At 28.7% G+C, this 481-nt stretch overlaps 1 protein-coding gene across 1 annotated transcript in view; it reads right to left on the bottom strand.

Annotated features, from left to right (window-relative positions):
- LOC102671071 (solute carrier organic anion transporter family member 74D-like) overlaps window positions 1-481 on the bottom strand; it is a 28,298-nt gene that overhangs the window by 22,784 nt on the left and 5,033 nt on the right. The gene's annotated exons all lie outside the window — the stretch shown is intronic.

Here is a 481-nt window from a genome sequence, read left to right as displayed (position 1 = left end):
TTTTTTTTTTTTTTTTTTTTTTTTTTTTTTTTTTTTTATTGATTTCTCGATAATCAATGTTCGTGTTTTGTCTCTCACAGTTTTTTTTAGGTTATGTGCGAAAGCAACAGACAACAATAGTCGCGATCTATCATAAGATCAAGACGCATTCGCTTTTTTTTTTTCTTTTTAGAGACAATATAATTCATTTTCAGTTTCATTTCGTTAACCTATCAATGGGGTGTATATAATATTAATATTAAAGATAACAGGCGATATATTACAACCGTTAATCCTAAGAGTATAGGATATTCGAAAGGATCATTGTCAAACCGTGTCGCATTTCTCACGGTTTAATCCCAAAAATATTCGCTTTTTTTTTTTTTTAATATTCGCGACAAAGGATTTTCTTCCGCTTCGTAATAAATTCGACTGATCACGTATTCCTTTCGCTTTATCGTTAAGTACATGAACAAAAATAATCGATAATGATAATATTATC

Source organism: Apis dorsata, unplaced genomic scaffold (genome assembly GCF_000469605.1).
Source record: "Apis dorsata unplaced genomic scaffold, Apis dorsata 1.3 scaffold_270, whole genome shotgun sequence".
NCBI classification, from domain to species: domain Eukaryota; kingdom Metazoa; phylum Arthropoda; class Insecta; order Hymenoptera; family Apidae; genus Apis; species Apis dorsata.
The sequence above is the reverse complement of the archived record's forward strand: the minus strand, read 5'-3'. Positions and strand labels throughout refer to the sequence as shown.